General features: G+C 36.3%; 1 long non-coding RNA gene across 2 annotated transcripts in view; it reads left to right on the top strand.

Moving 5' to 3' along the window:
* The first annotated feature begins 310 nt into the window (after nt 1–310).
* LOC131410664 (uncharacterized) overlaps nt 311–21,157 on the top strand; it is a 51,814-nt gene continuing 30,967 nt past the window's right edge. For both annotated transcript variants that reach the window (XR_009221376.1, XR_009221377.1), the window contains exon 1: nt 311–427. This is a non-coding gene — a long non-coding RNA (uncharacterized LOC131410664). The remainder of the gene's footprint in view (nt 428–21,157) is intronic.

Genomic DNA, 21,157 nt, shown 5'->3' on the forward strand with positions numbered 1-21,157 from the left:
ACACAGTCCTGCCCCGTGTGCTCGCCCCGACCCCCTCAAGTGGACCCAGTCTCTCCGCGGCGGGAGCCCCACACTCTCTATCACCGCCCCACAGTCTCCACCTGCTCCTTGTGCTCGCCCTGCCCCACAGATGTGGGCTCAGTTGCCAGGCTGCAGAGAATCCAGTCACTAATCTATGCAGGCCCACAAGTTGCCTGAGGGCTAGTTGTTGGGTGGGGCCAGTCTCTAGGGTGGCCTCCCGCCCTCGCTGAGCTGGATTAAATCAGTCCTCTAGTGGGTGGGGCAGACCTGGGTTGCAGGCCCCAGGGAGAACTCCAATGGCATCTGTGTCAGCACGCCCACACCAGGCCACAACAATGGCTGCCACCAATGTCCCAGTCCCTGGAGAGGTCTCACCTCTCACTGAGATGCACTCAGGGCCTATCAGGTGAGTCTCTTGTCACCACAGCACTGTGCACCTTTCTTTCTGGTGATTTTACCATTGCTTTCTGAAATGGGTGAGTTTGCACGTGGGCCCTGTAAGAGCCGGTTTTAATTTCTTTGTGAACCAGATTTTCTGGGGGTCCTCCCCAATGTTTTAGTAGCAGGCAAAGTCAGATATTATGCCACTCGTCTCGATTGTGCTGGGTCCACAAAATGCCCACAGCGGGGGCGCTCCCGGCTCAGGGCCCCGCGCCTCCAGGGAGAGCTGCTACCTGTGGGCTGCTCCCGGGCAGCCGTGAGGCGCTGTGGCTTGTGAAGGCGGCGTTTTTCTCTCCAGAAGGGAATTTCTGCCTCTACCACCTCAATTAGGATTGTCCTTTGTTACAGGAGTTCCTCTCATCCAGTTTTCAGTTCTGTCTCAGGGGTAATTTTTCCATGAGTAGTTGTAAATTGGCTGTGTCCGCGGGAGGAGATGAGTTCAGAGTCTGCTTATGCCCCCATCTTGACTTCTCTCTCTGATAGGCAGACGATGAAATTTTGTCTGGCAGAACAGGGAAAGTTGCTTGAGATGGTCGCAAGGCATGAGTTTGGTGAAGAAGAGCTAAATTTCTTAGTATAGTCTCTCCAATGCTTTCATGCTGCGACCTAGACCTATGCCCAGAACAAACTGGATACTCAAGATTATTTTTTAATGAATTAACCAAATAATAAAGGAATGACAGCCTGATAGGAGGAAGAGGAGGACAGAAAACATGAAGATTTCCAAGAAAGTGATGGGAACAAAGTAGTGGAACCACAGGCTTCTCAGTGAAGAGATGGGAATTAACTCAAAAAATGTTTCTCTTCCTTATAAGTACAGATGCAATATTACCGTTCTACTCTCTTCCCTTCAAAGTATAGAGAAGTCTCAAGGACTCTTCAAGGCTGAATATTGACAAGTTGATCTTTTGCTGCAGGATTCTAGTTCTGTAACCCTTATGCCTGTCCTTCTGAGTTGTGTAAAATGGTCGGGACATGGTTTTACAGGCTTACTACATGGGTATTATGAGAACCAAATAAGATGGATGTGTCTTTTTGAAGCAGAAAGATTTCCACAGCTATGGAATGCTTACTATTATTGCCATAATTGCAATTATTATTAATAACAAAAATTCATATTCCTCAAAATTAAACTCAAATATTTTCTATAGCCATAATAATTGTGATCCTTTCATTTGTCTTCCTAAATAATTGCTAAATTACTAATTATTAAAATGCATTTAGACATGAATTTGAAACTCACTGTGTAACTGCCAACATAATTAGCCCCTTCCCACTGTTGCCTAATAAAGCTGGGAACCTGTGCCCTTCTCTAATGGTACTTTACATATAACCTATTATTGTATAGAGTTTTTGTGTTTTAAGAAACAAATGCATTTCTGTAGAAACATTTTAATTTTATTATGCTTTTTATGTTTTAATTAGATCTCCTGGGAAACATCTAGGCACATGAATCAAAGTAAAAATGTAGAGGCAAGAGGAACACTCATTATTGGATATCTTTAGAGGTCATTGTGCTTTTGAGTTGAGTATTTTACCATAGGCTTTCCAGATGGAGATTCCACCTGTAGCGCTCACACATAAAATGCAGCCTCACAGGTTTAACTTACCTTGAGTCCTCCACTAGTTCCAAGCTTGATTAGGCATTTGGCGGTACTGATTCTCCATATTGCTAGCTATCAGCTAACATAAAAAGTATCATCGGCTTTTTATCCTGTTGGTCCATGCTGACTTTTGTTTTTTAACAATATCACTGAGGACAAAACAAATTAACAGGATATTTTGCACTATTTCATCTCCTAAGAAATTCCTTCATCCACTTCCATTTTAATAAGCTAATAGCACTTTCAAATGTACATACTTTGATTTTTGCTAATGAGTTTAGGTCACCAGACTAATTAAGAGCTTATCTTTGAAGTTCAGTGTTAGGCACAAGGGTAAATAAGAAGCATTCCTTGCCAAATTACTTTACTTGCCTTGTACTTTAGCTAATGTCCTCTCAATTAAAACTGTCTGTGGGTTATTTTTTCTGCAGTTTTCCAGTACAATATTAATTGATATCTCTGATAATAAACATGAAGTAGTGCAAGATAGAGAGTGGATTCTGAATCATTAAATGGCTTAATTAAACACTGTGTTATTTTTTGTCAAAATTTCTTATTTATTATATTCTGATCCTCTGAAAATTGAAATTGCCTATCCAACATATAAAATTAGTTTTCATACAGCCAGTTTATCAAGGAGAAACTGTTCTCTAGTTATGCTAGAAGCCAAAAAGTTTACAGTTTCTGAAGATTGGTAAAGATTTATAAAATAATGATCATCTACCAAAAATTATTCACTAGTCTTTAAACTCCACTTATGCTTGTATCACCAGGATTGAACTTTTTCAGAGAGAAGAAAATATTTTGTATTAATAATTACAGGTAGTAGTAACATATGCTTGATAACGTATTCTGTCATGTTAGGGTGTACAGAATCCTAACCCATCCAAATTTTTTAGCTACCCATATAGTTTGTTTCTTTGCATTCCTCAAAAATAGGGCAAAACAAAACAAAATTAACTATATCAAAGAAAATTTTCAAAACCAAGTTTTCAAATAAGATTTTCTCTATTGTCAGTTCTGATATTTGGATCAGATAGCAATTTCTATTTTGTATTGTCCACTTTCCATTTTTGTTTCTTGTCTGTTTCTGAGTGTGTGTTTTCTGTTTTCTACACTCTGCTTCTACATTTTCTTCTTGTTCACTTTCGGTGCTCAAAAGGAAGCCTGAATTAGTTCTATTTTATCTCTAATGTCTGTGCCCTAGATTATTGAGTCACCACCATACCCAGGAATTGATGAAAGTTGATTCTTTCTAGAGTTAACCAGAGATCTTCGCATTATCACTAGTGATTTAGACAGTATGGTCAGCCTGTTTCTAAGAAATATAGGGATTGACAGTCTTGAAAGAATATTTTTACAAAAAGATGGCAAAGCACCAACTGCAATGGATTGTGTTGTTCCCATCTCATGAGATTGACCTCATGCAGTGGGATTTACAATTCATTTTCCTAACTAACCAACTAGCCAACTAATCAACATAAAAATTCTATCGCTACTTTTTCCCATCATCTTTCTTCTGTGTGCCTGTGTCTAGGTTGCTGAGTTCTGATGCAAAAAAATTCACATTGCTATGAAATGTGTAATCATATCAAAATAATATTTGCCAAACTCATCCAGGCCATCAATGCACCTTTCAGATCCTATGTCTTCATATAGCATCATCCTCCCTGGTTTTCAAGTTCTCTCTATCCTCTCAACACTGTGTATTCCAGTCATTGGAGGTTTCAGATTTTGCTCATGCTCTCTTTTATTACATGGAATAATTTTTCCTTCTGTTTATTATGAGTCACATTTCAGTGCAGCGGTATCAGATCCAAAATATATGACAGCTAGCATATGGTGCTAGAAGTCTCTTTGTGCTATTTGAGATTCCCCTGGAAACATCTGCCACTCATCAGAAAATACAGTAAATTATTTGTTTGCTTGTTTCTCTTCTTTGTGGGATTATTAGCTCCTTGAAGACAGACACTGAGTCTTCTATCTATATTTCTCCAGCCACTTTTCATATTTAGCAAAGATTTTGCTGTTTGATCAATTCCTTCAATGTAAATTGAATGCATTTGAGTATTTGGAAGATGATTTGAGATATTTAACCCAGTGACAAGCAAGAATTTTTTCTTTTTTTCTTTTTTTTTGGTGAGGAAGATTAGCCCTGAGCTAATATCCACTGCCAATCCCCCTCTTTTAGCTGAGGAACATTGGCCCTGAGCTAACTTCTGTACCCATTTTCCTCTACTTTATGTGGGATGTCTGCCACAGAACTGCTTCATAAGCAGTGCATATGTTTGCACCTGTGCTCCGAACCTGCGAACATCTGCTAGTGATTGGGCCCTAGCGTTTTGTTGAAGGTAGTGCTCAGTGTCCGCAATACTGAGTTAAAAACTAAACCTCATGAAATATGAATAAAGCCATTAAATATAATTGTGGATCAATTTATGATCTGCTTTTGATTAAAATCACATATTTGAGATTTAATTTTTGTAACAAATTGATTAAGAACTTTGAATGTAAAGTTCTATATCTTCAACAAACAGGATGCATGTCATAGAAAAACACAATGGATGTACCAAGTAGCGAAGTGGTTTCTAAAAATATACACCTCTACAAATATATATTCAAAAATGTAGATGTAGAGGGATCATTTCTCAGAAATCTAACCCCTATCAAATATGACTTGGGGGGCCGGCCCGGTGGCACAAGCGGTTAAGTGTGCGCACTCCAGCTGTGGTGGCCCGGGGTTCGCCAGTTCAGATCCTGGGCGCACACCTACGAACTGCTTGTCAAGCCATGCTGTGGCGTGGTCCCATATAAAGTGGAGGAAGATGGGCATGGATGTTAGCCCAAGGCCAGTCTTCCTCAGCAAAAAAAAAGAGGAGGATTGTCAGATGTTAGCTCAGGGCCGATCTTCCTCACACACACACAAAAAAAATGACTTAGGATCTGTTTAATGTAAAATAATGTTACTTTCAGGAATGGAGTCAGCAATATATTTAGCATTGATGAGAAGCCATATTGTTAAGTCTTTTGGGGGATTCTTAAATGGTGAAAATCAATAAAATCCACCTTCCAGTGAATGTGCTCATTCACTATTTCAAATCAAAGTGTTTTGTGTAGACACCTCAAATAAACTTGAGATGCTGATTGTTTATATAGAATCTCAGTAATGGAAGGCTAAATTACATATATAAATACTGCTGCCGGCTGAGAGAGAGAGAGTGAGAAAGAGAGAAGAAAAGGGAGAAGGAGAGGAGAGGGTCAGGGAGAGGGAGAGAGAACGAGAGAGAAAATGAGAGAAGAAGAGAGAGAAAGAATAATGCTAAGTAAAAAAAAAAGCCAGAATTAAAATACAATATACTATATGATTCCATTTATAAGATATTAGGATATTCTGGAATAGTAAAATATAGAACAGAAGAAGAATCAATGGTTGTCAGGGGCTGCAGGGGGAAGAAAGACTTTATAACAAAGGGGCATGAGGAAATTTTGGAGATGAGGGACTTATTCTGTATCCTGATTCTGGTAGTGATTATGGAACTATAAACATTTGTAAAAACTTATAGAACTAAATACTAATATGGACAAATATTTTAAACTTTTGATTTCGAGATAATAGTAGATGGACAGATAGCTGTAAAATAATACAGAGAGATTCTTTGTAACCTTCATTCAGTTTTCCCCAATGGTAACATCTTGCAAAGCTATAATACAATACCACAATTAGGATATTGAGATTGATGCGGTTAAGAAAGAGAATATTTCATCAACATAAGGATCCCTCATGTTACCCTTTATAGCTACATCCTCCTGCTGCCACCCCATTCTTAACCCATGGCAACCCCTTTTATGTTCTTTATTACTATGTACATAATCATGTCAGTTGCAAATAAAGATTCTTTCTTTCTTTCTTCTAAATTCTATGCCTAATAGTTCCTTTTCTTGACTTATTGTCCCAGCTGAAGAGCTTCAGTAACATGTTGAATAAGTGGTGAGAGCAAAAACCTAAAAGTCTGTTTCTGATTTTAGGGGGAAAGCATTCAGTCTTTTACCATTAAGTATAATGGTAGCTGAAGGTTTTGTAGATGCTTTTATCAACTTGAGGAAGTCCCCTTCTCTTTCTACTTTGCTTAGGGTTTTTATTGTGAATATGTGTTAAATTTTGTCAAATACTTTCCCTGTATCAATTGATATGATCATGTAAGTTTTCATCTTTAGCTTATAAATATGGCAGATTATATTGATTAATTTTTGAATAGTGAACCTGTATTGCATACTTGGAATACACTCCAATTGGTCATGACGTTTAATTCTTTTTATATATTACGGAATTCTATTTGCTATATTTTCATGGGGATTTTTGTATATGTATTCATAAGGGGTATTGGCCTTTAATATTCTTTTTGTTTTTGGTATTGTCTTTGTCTGGTTTTCTTATCAAGGTAACAATAATAAATTATGAAGTGTTGTCTCTTCTATTTTATGAAAGCAATTGTGTAGAATTGGTATTAATCCTTCTTTGAATGTTGGGTAGAATTCTCAGGTGAAACCACCTGGTACTGGAGATTTCTTTTGAGGGAATTTTTAAATTACGAATTCAATATTCTTAACAGCTATAGGACTATTCAAATTATTTATTTCACACTGGAGGAGCTGTGGCAGTTTGTGTTTTTTGGAGGAATTGATCCATTTCAACTAAGTTGCCAAATTTATATGAGTAGAGTTGTTCACGGGATTCTATTATAATCTTTTGATGTCTGCAGGGCTGAAATATGAGCCTCTGTTTCATACCAAATATTGGTAATTTGTGTCTTCTTTTTGTTCTTTGTGAGTTTTGTACAAATTTGTCAATTTTGTTGATATTTTGGAAGAATCAGCTCTTTGTTTCATTGATTTTCACTCTTGTTTTCAGTTTTCAATTACATTGATTTCTGTTTTTTGTTGTTATTATTGTTATTTCCTTCTTTTTGTTTCCTTTTGGGTCTTTGACATGTAAGCTTAGATTATCTATTTGAGACTTTGCCTCTTTCCTTATGTATGCATGTAGAGCTATAAATTTCTTTCTCAGTACTGTTTTACCTATGTCCCACCAGTTTTGATATGTTGTATTTTCACTTTCATTCAGTTCAATGTATTTATTAATTTTCCTTGAGACTTTTTTGATCAATGGATTATTTAAAAGTGTGTTGTTTAGTTTATAAGTGGAGATATTTCTATTATCTTTCTTTTATTGATTTCTAGATTGAATCCATTGTGTTCAAACTCTGTAATTTCAATCCTTTTAAGTTTACTGAGGTTTGTTTTATGACCCAGGATATGGTCTATCTTGGTATATGTTCCATGGGCACCTAAAAAGAATGTATATTCTGCTATTAGTATAAGGAGCTTTCTATAAATGTTGATTAAATCCTCTTGGTTGATTGTGTTGTCGAGTTCTATATTCTTGTAGTTTTACTGTCTAATTGTTTAATAAATTATAAATTATCAAGAGGGGGTATTGCAATCTCAAACTATAATTGTGGATTTTTCTATTTCTCATTTCAGTTTTATCAATTTTTGCTTCACATTTTTTGCGGCTCTGTCGTTTGTTGCATATACAATTAGGATTGCTGTGTTTTCTTGGTGGATTGACTTTTTATTAATTCTATTCTGTCTCTCTTTTTCTTTGGTGATTTTCTTTACTCTGAAGTCCATATTATCTGATATTAAATCGTCATTCTTCTTTCTTTTGATTAATTTCTGTGTAATATGTCCTTTTACTTTTCATTTCAATTTGCCTATGTTATTATATTTGAAGTGAGTTTCTGGTTGACAGCACAGAGATGGGTGATATTTTTAATCTACCCATCTCTGTCTTTTTATTGGTACATTTACATCATTTACATTTAATTTAATTATTGATGCACTGGGGCTTATGTATGCCAGTTTATTTTTGATTTTCTGTTTTTTCTCTTTGATTTTGTATATCTGTTTTCTTTTTCCTGCCTTACTAAACATTTTTTAGAATTTTATTTTGATTATTTATATTCCTTTTGAGCATATTTAACAGTTATTTTAGTGGTTTCTCTAGATATTATGTTATTTATACTTAAATTATCAAAGTCTATTGGTGTCTTTATTTTGCCAGTTCAAGAGAAGTATAGAAATTATCTCCGTTTATGTTCCTTTACCCTCCTCCATTTATAACACTAAATATTTCTTCTACGGGTATTTAGACCTACATCAATATTATAATTTTTGCTTAACCACCAAACATAGTTTAGAAAACACAAAATAAGATGGAAAGCCTGTTGTTTTTGCTATGTTCTTTCTATCTTTCTGATGTTTTAAGATTTTTTTTCTTTTACTGTTACCTTTCTGTTTAGAGAAATTCCTTTTGCCATTCTTTTAGGTTATATCATCTGCTAGCAACAAATTCTTTTCATTTTCCTTTATCTGAGAATGTCTTCATTTGTCCTTTGTTCCTAAAGGATATCTTTGCTGGGTATAGGCTTCTGAGTTGACAATTCTTCCAACACTTGAAAAATATTCTGCACTTCCTTCTGTTCTCCATGGTTTCTGATGAAAAATCTGATGTCTTTTAAAATGTGTTTTCCCTATAGATAAGGTGTTGTTTTTCTCTTGCTTCTTTCAAGATTTTTTTCTTTGTTTTTTGCTTTCAGAATTTTAACTATAATGTGTCTTGGCATGGATTTATTTTGGTTTATCCTGTTTGGGTTTTGCTTAGTTTCTTAAATCTCTTGGTTTATGTCTCTTGCCAGTTTCAGGAAATTTTCAACCAGTCCTTTTACAGCCCTGCCCCTTTTTCTTCTCCTTCTGGAACTCTGATAAAGACAAATGCTAGACATTTAGTTATAGTCACATATATCCTATATCTCCACACACATAGCCTCTGTTCATGTTTTTCCTGCTTGTTTTCTCTCCGTTGTTTAGATTGAGTAATTTCCATTGTTCCTTCTCCTGGTTCACTGATTCTTTCCTCTGTCCACTGAGCTTTTCGTTTTGTTTATTGTATCTTTTATTTCTAAAATTTCCATTTGCTTCTTCTTTATAGCTTTTATTTACTTGCTGAGACTTCTTCTTTGCTATTACTTTCTATTTTTTTATCTGTTTCAAGCATGTTCATAATTGCTTGTTGAAGCAATTTGATGAAGTTGGCTTTCAAATCCCTGGTAGATAATTCTAAAATACCTGTTATCTGAGGGTGGCATCTATGAATTGATCGTCTTTTTCATTCAGTTTGAGATATTTCTGCTTTGAGTGAAATGTGACTATTTTTAGATAATATTATGAAACTTTGGATCTTATTTAAACTTTCTGTTTTAGTTGGCTTTTTTTGATAATGGTCCAGCAGGAGAAAGAGGGTGCTGTGCTGTATTGTCAGGTGGAGGTAAAAATCCAGGTTTCCCACCTGGCCTCCTTTAACACTCAAGGGAAGGGATCCTCATTACTGCTTGATGATTGTGACAGTGTTGACTCTACAGTAGGTCTCTTCTTATATCGTCCCAGCCAGATGTAGAAAGAGCACCTCCATTTCTGCTGAGTAGGAGTGGAAGTTTAAGCTCCCATGTGATTTCCACTGAAACTGCTGGGAGTGAGAGTTGTTACTGGCCATGGAGATAAAAGTCTTGACTCCCTACTTTGCCTTCTCTGACACCATATCAATGGGAGTATTGGGGTATCTCATTACACATTTGCCAATGTGGAGGTCTAGATTCCCCACTCAGCATTTGCTGGCATGGTTAGGGTTGGGCCACAGCTTATTTCTGCAGTCTATGGCTGCAGTAGAGCACTTATTATCTAAAAGTGATCATCAATAGGCATAAGTCACGTTGATAGTATGTTCTCTTGACATAATGTGAAGAAAAGAGCACTTTATTGTGATCTTTCTCCCCAAAACCCATAACCCTCGTCAAATCTTGAGAAAACCTGGAACAAATCCCAATACAGGATCACCCTACAAAATACTTGGCCTAGACTCCTCAAAACTATCAAGGTCATCAAAAATAAAGAAATTCTGAAAAACTGTCGCAACTATGAGGACCCTAAGGAGACACGACAACTAAATGTGATATTGTATTCAGGATGGGATCCTGGAACAGAAAAAGGACATTGGGTAAAAACTAAGGAAATGTGAAAAAGAATGGACTTCAGTTAATAATAATATATCAGTATTATTCCATTAATTGTAAGAAAGGTACCATGTTATTGTAAGATATTAATGATAGAGGAAATTGGGTGTGGGATATATGGTAACTCTCTGTACTATCTTTACAGTTTTTCTGCAAATCTAAAACAGCTGTAAAAAATACATTATATTTTTTAAAAGGTAAAGAATATGTTTATAATTACCTTGATAACAAAAAACTCTCATTTAGTCATATGCTTTTTTTTTTTTTTTGCCAACCCTTGATTTTTATTTAATTAGGCAGAGTAAAAAATTATAATAGCAATGTGTGGAATTTGCTGTTATTCAAGAGAATTCCTTATTTAATCCACATCTTCCTGTTTGTACTGTATAGCAAACAAGCGTGTTCATGTGAAAGTGCTGAGGAAGACTGATAACTCCTGCTGTTCTTGTGTTTATAATAATGACTTTAAGGAGCTGAGCTTATCCAAAGATGGTCACCATAAGCTCAGATAAATGTTTATTAAATTTCATTTGTGGTGATATCATTCTTTGAAAGTTTTTAATCATATAAGGCATAAATGGCACATTTTTTATCAACCCAAATCTTTTAATAGCTTGAACAGCCCTTTTACTGTATTTAAATAAATATACATTATTGGTGACTACTGATTCAAAATCTGTTTAGGTTCCTGATTCCAAATATAAATATGCATGGTTAGATACTATTCAGTTAGTTTGTTAATGGATAAAGTCCAATTTCCCTCACCTCATTGATGTTTATTTCTTTCCATTATGTCTTTTCACTTTGTAAAGTCAATGCTGATAAATGCTTTTTATAATCATTCTCTTTTTTGCTTTATGGAAACTCATCCCTTGCTATTAACACTGAGGTTTAGGAATGTTTCTACTCTTCCTCTGATGATGCTTTTTGTGATTTGGAGCTTGTATTTCGAATCTGCTATTCATATATTCCAAATTAGTTTATAAATTCTTTGTAGGCAGGATATTTTTCTCTTTAGGAACCGTCTTGTGCTGTGGCTAGTAACAACACTACATCAATATTAGATGTTGATGGATAATGTGATTACACAGAAATCATTTTTGTATTAAAATTTGATTAGAGAAGCTAATGCCAATTAATTAGAATTTTTAAAATATCAGAATGAGTCTACTTATACATTTGCCACTAAATTGAATGTTACAAAAATGGATCCAAATATGTGCGTATATTTGCAAATTGCTATAGAATCACACTACTTGGATACTGCCTGTGGGTGGTGATATTAGTCTCTGGACATTCATATGTCCTTTTTCATGGTGATAATCCTTTATAACTTTTAGACTTCCTAAACACCTAGGACTTCCTTTATATGACATTTTCCTGAAATTGAGCAGATGAGTGCCAAATATGTACAATTGTTCTTTTGAAATTGATACCGTGACTTTTAAGAGATATAAACACTTGTCTTGCCCACACTGCGAAACTTCACTCCAGAGCAATGACCTTTAATTGATGCCCACAGCATCTATAAATATGAATTCCTTTTATTCTCAGCATCAGTCCACAGAAGGGCGAGCTGTAATAGCAAAGAAAGGAAGGAAATTCTTCAAAAACTTTTGCTTCTCTTTTCGGTATAATAGGTAGCATCAACATGTCCTTAATGTGTTTAAATTACTTTGTAGACATGATTTTTATTTGATTCATGATCACACTCTCTTTCTAGATGCCCTGTAATGGGTGCCCAGACTTTCCAGTTTGCATCTAATCCACTCAGAACCATGCAATTTCCGCTCTTCTTCTGAGAAGTAGCCCAGAGGGATTTTGGATGGTTTGTGGAGGCCTCTCCTCACTGATGCTGGGATGTAATGCTGCCACTGGAGTGGTTACCACCTCAATATAAGCTTTTAGTCACCATCTCCACCTGGGAATTTCACAGACCAGGGCCATCATTGCTGGCACATGCACACTTGCTTTGCTAGGCTTCCTTTCTGTCAGTGGAAGTCTTGTGAGATCTCAAATTTGTGCCACGGCAGAGACCCAGTGAACTCTTAAATTTGCTATACAATCAGAATATCTCCAGAAGAAAACTAATCTTCTAACATTAAATTGGAAAGCTTAAAAGTGGAGCTAGTTGGAGTAGGGGATGGCAAGCCCTCCCAGCTGGTTGGTGGAAAAGCTAGTACATTAAAAAGGCACCACCTTTTAACTCTTTTTCTGCATATCTCAAGGTCTAACTGTTGTTGTTTCAATCATAAGGTGAATTAGTTGACCTTTATTCACACTTCAGTTAACTTTTAATTATCACCTTAAACATTATTTCAACATATTATCTATATATTGTTGAAAGGAACCTCTTTGGGAGCACGTGCTGAGCAGAAGTACCCAGTCACTCTCATCTGGATGTACCCTCTTGTGGATACCCTTGCTCCCTAGTCAGAAGCTGGCTGACAGCTGTGAATGTTTTGAGTTAATCTTTTGCCTTGATGAGAACGGAGTTTAATTCCAGATAGGCTGCTGGCTCTGAAATGTCAATATTTAAGGCAGTGACCCAGTTCTCTCTAGTGCTTTCCTGACCTACCTTGCCTCACTAGATAAGTGTTTCTAATATCACAGCTTTCCCTTCTCCTCTTACAGGGCTTGTTGAGGAAATTATCCGTCTGTCTGTACTTGCCCAACTGGATCTGGGTTCTGACATTTTATCTCTAAAGCACCTCCCTTGTTACAAGGGCATCATCGGCATCCTCTAAAGTATCTCTCGCTTAGCAGACCTCTTCATCCACACACCTTCATCATGGCCAGGTTTCGCCGTTCACCACTGGCCTTTCCACATGCTATCCTCAGAGGAAAAGCATCTTCTGACATACACTCTATGCTTCCAAGATTCAGGGTTCCACAGTGTCAAAAGGTTGCACATTAGAACTATTCAAAGCACTTTTAAAAACTCTAATGCCTTTCTTGGTCCCTCCCCACAGAATTCACGTTAATGGTTTTGGAGTGAGGCCTGGCCATCAGAAGTTTTCAAAAGCCTGGCCCATGGTAATTCCTCAGCAAGTATTATTACCCATTTCCATCATTTCGTCAATTTTCTTATCTGTTCACTATTTTTTCCTTCTTTCTCCATACAAATAAGCATAAGGAGCCTCCATCATCATCATCATCATCATCATCATCATCATAAGCTAATACTAAGCCATCTTCAAAGATAAAAATACTTGTTTGAAAAGTAAGATTAAGATTAGTTATTCTTATAGGGATTGAGTTCTTCAAAATCACGTTTATATTTAGATTACAGATTCTTGTTTTCAAGTTTTTGACTTTTCTATTGTAAACCAAAGATGAAGAAGTAAGTCTTAGGCTGTAGCATTTATAAAACTAACCTCTATAGCAGTTTCAAATTTGGAGGTTAAAAGTTATTTTTTTAATTTTAAGATATATGTATATATTTATGTGCCTAGTACTAGTTTTACCATTATGTCTGCAACCATTTAGTGAATGTGGGCCATTACTTCCCTTCCAAAGGAATGTTGTTAATTACAATAAAATTATAAGCCAACGTTACTGTTTGGTTCTAATGTACGTACTTGTGTATGAGTTCTGGTATCATCGTAGCTATATTTAGGTTTCCTTTGTTAAAATCTTCAAAGTCCCAATGGAAAGATCATTTTGGAGGGCTTTGAGCTGAAAGGTGAGGAGGCTCAGTGGGTCAGCAAATATCTTTTCGGCAGAGCTGTAGGAGAGAAACTACATGTTGATTACTGAGGGTAAAGGATGAAGACTGGCCGAGAGAGTAGGAGCACAGAAGAGTTAGAGGAGCTTCTGGATATTGGGCCATTTGGAGATGGTAGAATAACCTGAAAGCTCAGAGGAGTTGATAGCTGTGTGAAACCAGGACCCAGTAATGTTGTAAGAATCTCATTCAAGGGATGCCTGAATAGAGTGTAAAGTTTGTGCATAGGGCTGGGCCAGCTCAGAGGTGGAATGTCTGTGTATTAGTCATGGTTCTCCAGAGAAGAAGAAGCAATTAGACGCCTATATCTATCTGTATTTATAGATACATATATCTATATAATTATATCTATTAGATATAGATATTTATATCTATTAGATATCTATCGGTAGATACAGATATCTAATAAATATAGATATAAATATATAGAGAGAGAAACGGAGATATTTTAAAGAATTGGCTTATGTGATTGTTGGGGCTAGCAAGTCTGAAATCTGCAAGGCAGGATTGCGGAGTGGTATGAAGGGTAGAAGTGATGTTGCAGCTAGAGTTTGAAGGCTTTCTCAAGGCAGAATTCCTTCCTTTTAGGAGAAACTTCAGTCTTTTAAGTCCTTCAACTGATTGGATAGCACCCACCCACATTATGCATGGTAATCTGCTTTACTCAAAGTCTACTAATTTAAATATTAATCATATCTAAAAAATACCTTCACAGCAATATCTAGATGGGTGTTTGACCAAACAACTGGACACCATAACCTGGCCAACCTGACATAAAATTAATTATCACAGCCTGATTCACCAAATATAGACAGAGAAAAGGAAGGCCAAGACCATCTTTCAGGCAGACTCAAGGGCATCTGGGGCCATAGATTCCACAGGCCTTGACACTCCATGGGAACTAGGAGTCTGAAATTCCTGGAACTGGTCCTCCATCGGGCATACAGTGATAAGCATCGGTGCAACAGCCACTCCACTCCATGCCTTCCATTTCCCTGCAGTGGTGAGGGCGAGCAATTACTTCTGGAGGTTGGAACGAAGGTTTGTAAGAATCAACTTTAGCCAATAAAAGAGTAAGTAGACTTTTGACCCTGACTAGCTTAATAAATATATTTATCTTACTTGGAAGCCCTTAGAAACTTTTATATTCCAGTAGAAATTTTATTTTGAGTTATCTAGATAATTGTCTCCTCTCTTTATTTCCCTGGGCCTTTTTAGATACAGTTTGAATGTAACCTGTGGTTGTATTTTAGAACCATCGATGTGTCACCTAACTGTGAGCTCCTGAGTACAAGAACTACTGAAAGGTGTTCTGCAGTTGAATGTTCAGTGAAATTTGGTGTTTATGCAGAATTATACTGAAGTTGGAATCCGTTCTGCCCTCTCTATAACACCTCCTTATCTAGGGAAACTTAACTGAAAATCAAAGATAAGAAGAAAAGTAAAAAAGTTATTTAAAATAGTATAAAATCTAGAGTTGAAATTGAGCATTGGATAGAAAAATTGGAAATGGCATGGAGACGGCATAAGAATTTTGTAAGGAATACTTGATAATTTATCACCAGTATGAAAGTTGCAAGCATTTTAATTAACTGGGACTTAGAGAGGTGGTTCAGATGGACTGCATCAGTGAAATAAACATTATTAAAAATTATTTTGTAATATTTGGGGTAATAAATAAGTTCAAGGTTCTTTTGGTATCCAAATGTTCTGTCAAATAAATCAAGTTCTGTGTTGTCCATGGATTTGAATCAGTCAGAAGAAAAAGAACTATTTTTTTTGACTTATCCTACAAGGTGAAAGGGGTCTCAGTTATTCTAATAGAAGAACCTCAAAAAAATTTGAAGAGCTGCTCTCAATTTTTTCACAAATAAGTATACTCACTCAGCAGTCTCTCTTTCACTACGCTCTTCTGACCTGATCACGGAGCAAAAAATATTCTCTCACTTTCTCTTCCTTATTTTTGTGAGGATGGTAATTTCAACACAGCATTTAAACTTTCCAAGCTTTCTTTATATATACAGTTGTAAATTACGCTTTTTATTGACAAGACCAGTCCAAGGAATTATTCCACAGTATGAGCTATCATTTATTTATCATTGCTGTTCCAATTTATTTGTCATCATATGGCGTTAACTGGAATGTCATCTTTGATACCATATAACATTTAAACACTAAATGGCAGGGCCTTTGAAATTGGCTGGGATATATAGTGTTTAATATTTCTCTCTTTTACTGGATGATTATCTTACACTAATTCAATTTAATCAGTTTGCAGCATTTCTAGAATGTTGATGTGATTTGAAATGGAGCTAAATTTTTTGAACTTCTCCTTACTTTAATTTTAAATGCCAGCAGAGAACCAACTGCTGTGAAAATTAATGAATGAGCTACGCCATTCTGTCTTTACTTTGCACTTGAGTTATATCACCCTCTGAAAACATATGCAACAAACAAAATAAACCCAAATAATACAAATGACACCAAAGAAACAGTAATCTATCTGCTATTTGGCTAAGAAGGCAGACTAACAATTCCACTCCTCTTTCTTTAGACAATTTTTCTTAAGGAAATGAAGAAGCAAATTGTTCTTGGTGCTAATATTAGAGAGTAGTGTTTGAAGGTGTGGCTATGAGATTCTGTTTATTACTTTTACAAAATTATAGTATTTATTATTTCTATTCCATTGTGTCATGCATCACATTCAAAGAGATCAGTGAACCCAAGTTCTGAAATTCCACAGCCACACTCTGCGGCATGAGACAGTGCAGAAGGGAGAGGTGTGGGGTTCCTCATACTTGGGTTCAAATCTTGGTGCTTCCCTGCCATTTCTCAGCTTGAGAAACTTCTTTAATGGGTCAGAGACTCACTCTCTTCATTAGTAAAATGGAGATAATGGCCCTAATCATATTCGGAGGAAGAGGAGAAGTAACATGTGTTAAGGATCTAGTTAAGTCCCTAGTAGACACTCAATTAATTGCAGTTGTAATAACAACGCTTATCGTTACCATTATACAATAAAGACAAACCATGGAGAGAAAGAGACATATTCTTTCTATGCTAAATCTCAGTGCAGCACCTATGCACAATTGTAGACAATGAACAGACTGCCTCCAGGTGCTTCATTCAGATAGCTTTGCTGCAAATGGTCTCTAGTCCTAATGAAAAAGCAAACAGGATATTTGGCATGAATACCAGTGTGAGAGATCAAGACTTGGCCACCCTGAAATCTATCTCTTTACCTTGGTTGTTTTCTCTAGGGACATTTGACCTCCCCCACTAACTGCCTAAAGAATTTGACATGGTGGCTCCTTCCTGGAACAGATCTATCATGATGGCTGTAAAGATAATGTAGAATGGAGATTACAATAGGAAAAGCACCAACAAGCCCCTCTTATCAGAAGTTCTGTCTCTCTGGCCACATTCTCTGGATGACCCTGCGAGGAGTTGCCAGACAAACATTTACATTTATAAGGGAAATCTCCATTTGTAAAGGTATCTCCCTCTCTGTTTTGAGAAGAGAGGGGGAAGGCCTCGTTTCTAGAGGCTTATCAATGTGGAAGTTGAGGCCTTAAAGCTGCATAATAACCTTACTCTTGTTTACTGTGCTTTAGTGGTAATCGCCTGTAACTGACTCCCCCCACCCCCAACATTCTCCTTTGTCATTGGCTGAACATGGTATTTAAGACGAGAATTTCTGCTATTGTGTTGAGAAACGCAGTGTCCCTGCTTTCTCCCATATATACATGTTATTAAACTTGGTATTATTTTCTCCTGCTAACCTGTCTTGTTAATTATTTGGCCAGCTATAAGAACCTTAAGGAAAAGGGCAGAGGGAGATTCTCCCTCTTCCCCCGACACCAGGAAAGCATGTTTTTATTTTAATATTTTTATCCCTGGATTGAATTTGGAGAGTTAATATTAATTTTCTTTATTGACCCAGAGAAAGATTTTTCTCTTAAGTATAGAATGTGTGCAGAGTTATAAACATTCCAGAGGAATAAAACATAAATTGCAATTGTCTGTACATGTTTTTGGTGAGACTAAATACATATTTTTTTCTTTTTTGCCCACAGAAGTCGCTCGTGTTGACTGGATGACTCTGAATACATTAATAGAAAAATTAATTATAAAACTGATTAAATAAAAGACATCATTCCCAATACACTTAAAAGGCATTATGTGTGTGTATGTAGTATCTCAGTAGCTGTATTTATACTGCACTACAGCCATACAATAGAAACTCGACACTGCAGTGTAAAAAATCTACATGCTTAATTAAAACACTGGCTTATCTACAACTACGGGAAATAATGAAAGGTTAGTAATGTGTTTTTTGAAGAGACAAGCAGATTCTAGATCTTGAGTCTGTAGAAGCTGAGCTCCTATTCTCACTCAGGCAAATGCAATGACTGGTTTGGAAGGCTGAAGCTCCCACAAACCTTGTAGCCACATGTGTGTGCCTCAGAGGATTATCAATCAGCTCATATTTGTCTTCACTTTCTGATGATTTGTGACAGCTAGAAATGCTCAATGCCATTTGCCTCATTTAACTTTCCCTTCCCAGCCCAACTCCATGTACCAGGAGACATGAAACAAACACTAAGAATTCGTGGACATAGACTTTCATCTGTCTTGCTTCAGGTGTTCATATCTTCCATTTTCTATTCTCTTCTAATTTCCAAGAATAATCCACATTGCCATGTCTGCTTTGCCAGTTCTCCAGGACTTTACTTATGGTTCTCAACAACTCTGGCCTTGCTGTCCAGCTATTCCAATCTCAGATTTCTATTTATTTATTTCCTATGGAGACATCGACTCTTCGGGCAAACTACGGAATGTTTTTTTTTCTTTCGTATTCTCATTGTACCTAAATTTTTTATTCTGCTGTAGTTGTCTTTGACTGATGAGTAGTTTAAGCAACCAAGGAGTGAAAAATCTGTTCTGAATTTCCTAATTTTGTGGAAAATTTCTACCTTCTGTTTTAGTTTATGACCATCTAGAGACCAACTAGAGATATTATTATTTCAGAGTATGACTATAGGGATATAACGTAATATTCAGATAATGAATTAGAATAAAATCCTACCTCTGTTGTTTATTAATTATTTGACCTGAACCAAATGCTCCAGGCTTGAGAAAAATATCCTCATCTGTAAAACGAGGTAATAACAATATCGACCTCGCAGAGATGTGGTCACAAGAAGAGATAATACATATGAAGTCCTTGTTTCTTTGTCACTGAGAAAGAGCTCAGTAACTAATAGCTATCATTTTGATGATGATTTTAGTTTTTTACTTTAATTTTAGCCCTTCAGAGAATTCATAAAACTTTGATAGGAGTTTTAGTTTTAAACATTTTTATCTGTTGCTTTTTCTAATAGCCATTATAATAATGACCTCACCTCACTGTCACTAGTCCAATATTCCACTAATTTTTTTGAAAGGAAGAAATTCTAGAATCTGTCACTATACATTTTCCCCGTGTCTCTATAGAGCAAAATGTTCTGCTGAAGAAGTACTCTACGTGCCTACTGTACTATTGTGTATTAATGGCAAAAATTTTCTTGCTTTTTTTTCCAGAGAGTAGTTTAGATATCTATTTTTGTATTTCTCTCTTCAGCTAAATAAATTGATTAACATCCATGGCGTCACCAAACATGTTCCATATCCAAAGGCTTTGGTTCCTTGCATCTGCCGAAGAAGCCGTGGTTCTAGTCATCATTCTCGCAGGTGTAAGTCTCTAAGCACAAAAGGGTAATTGTTTTGAATAAGTGTCTGCCTGGTAACACTGTAAAATAAAATATTAGGAAATTTATGAAAAATAACATATAGTTTGGAGAATAAAGAATATCCTTTCCCAACTTGAGCATATCTCTATTACTAGAATATTGTGTAGGGTAAGCTTATTATTTATTTATTTGGGCTTTGAGAAATGCCTGTGACCAATCAGGGTTAGAAAGAATTTCCTTTTCTGAGCATGGAAACTGAAGCTCAGGAAAGATAAGTGACTTTGTTCAAGGCAAAGTAAGTGCTATACACAGACTATAATCTAGGCCTTTGATGATAATTCTGAGGTGATTTTGCTGCTGCCACATGTTATGTTTGTTTTAATGATAAACATTCTGTTGATCTTGGAATTGTTAGTGGATTCATATCAAGAGTATATTCTCGCAAGTGTCCACATCCTATTCATAAGAAAATGGGCTGAGTTGCACTGTCTTACAATTTTGAAGATCGTTGCTTTTCTAAACTGGCTATGAGGCATGGATTTTTAACACTTTAGCTGACAATTGCTGGTTTGTTTTGTTTTTTTGAGGAAGATTAGCTCTGAGCTAACTTCTGTTGCCAATCTTCCTCTTTTTTTTTTGCTGAGGAAGATTGGCCATGGGCTAACATCCATGCCCATCTTCCTCTACTTTATATGGGATGCCACCATAGCATGGTTTGACAAGCGGTGCATAGGTCCACACCTGGGATCCAAAACTGCAAACCCCGGGCCACCAAAGCAGAGTGCACAAACTTAACCGCTGCGCCACGGGGCCAGCCCCAACAATTGCTGTTTTTAATAATACCTGGTTAACCTATGTGATACAGTCATGTGTCTGAAGTATTAAAATATAGAACCTACATAAATCTCTGTAATAAATAACTAGAAGATAGTAAGTAAAACAATATACAGATATATGATTAAATTTTTGTTCCTTATTTGTTTTAGCATAAACTATATTTCTTGAATATACAAATATATATTCTGTCAAAGAGGACATTTTAGTTGAATGCTAATGATTTCTTGAGTAGCTTCCATTTTGAAAATTGCACCACTGTGCTGTACTCCATATAGTAAATGAAAAGGGTATTAAGAAGAAAATTGTTCTCCATGCTCTTGGTCAAGACTTGAATGAAAGATGAAAAAAATAAAGTAATGTTTTCAGTGGTATTACAGCTCTGCTCTAGTTTGGGAATAATCAGCTTCTCTTTTATGAACCTCTTTAGCATCATTTTGCAAACAGTCCAATTTTAAGTACTCAGTAAGTGCTTTCAATATGCTATTTCAATTGTAAAATTTACTAAAATCTTCATTTACAAAGTGTGAACTGGGTGTGACACAATTCCATTTCTATGTTCATCCCACATAGGGATATTTAGTGACCATTGTGACCCTCCCTTCCCAGGCTTCCCTTGCCTTCATTTAGTCCCCTCTCCAAGTTTCTTAAGCTAATGATCCCCCCAGC

Source organism: Diceros bicornis, chromosome 10 (assembly GCF_020826845.1).
Source record: "Diceros bicornis minor isolate mBicDic1 chromosome 10, mDicBic1.mat.cur, whole genome shotgun sequence".
Lineage (NCBI taxonomy): Eukaryota > Metazoa > Chordata > Mammalia > Perissodactyla > Rhinocerotidae > Diceros > Diceros bicornis.